The sequence below is a fragment of the Chaetura pelagica genome, unplaced genomic scaffold (assembly GCF_000747805.2).
Source record: "Chaetura pelagica isolate M959 unplaced genomic scaffold, ChaPel_1.0 scaffold528, whole genome shotgun sequence".
NCBI lineage: Eukaryota > Metazoa > Chordata > Aves > Apodiformes > Apodidae > Chaetura > Chaetura pelagica.
Genome location: NW_009954306.1, coordinates 55,362 through 55,920, shown reverse-complemented (window position 1 = coordinate 55,920; position 559 = coordinate 55,362). Strand labels below are relative to the sequence as shown.

Below are 559 nucleotides of genomic sequence, written 5' to 3'. Positions count from 1 at the left end.
TGAACCCCGGGAAAAGGGGGTGGGTGATTCTCCCCCAAGCCCCCCCAAGGGATAAAACGACCCCCCCCCGCGCTTTGTGCCCCACGGAGATGGGGGGGCTGCTCATCCCTCCCCGCCCCAGCGACCGGGCTTTATTCTGGGGCCCTGAAGTGTCTTTTCTGCCTCCTCCATCACCTCCTTCTCCTTTATCTTCTTTCTTCTCCTTCCTCTTCTCCTTTTCCTCCTCCCTTCCCCTCCTTTTCCTTCTCTTCCTTTCCCTTTTCCTCCTTCCCACTTTCCTTCTCTTTCCTCCCCCTTCTCCCTTCCCCTCCTTTTCCTTCTCCTCCTTCCCCCTTTCCTTCTCTTTCCTCCCCTTTTCCTCCTCCATTCCTCTCCTCTTCCTTCCTCTTTCCCATCCTTTTCCTTCTCCTCCTTCCTCTTCTCCTTCCCACTTTCTTTCCTTTTCCTCCTTCCTTCCCCTCCTTTTCCTTCTCCTCCTTCACTTTCCTCCCCTTTTCCTTCCCCTCCTTCCCCTTTTCCTTCTCCCTTCCCCTCCTTTTCCTTCCTCCATCTCCCCCTT

The 559-nt window shown here is 55.3% G+C and overlaps 1 protein-coding gene across 1 annotated transcript in view; it reads left to right on the top strand.

The window, feature by feature from the left end:
* The window catches only part of ARID5A (AT rich interactive domain 5A (MRF1-like)), an 8,897-nt gene that overhangs the window by 759 nt on the left and 7,579 nt on the right, over window positions 1-559 (top strand). The gene's annotated exons all lie outside the window — the stretch shown is intronic.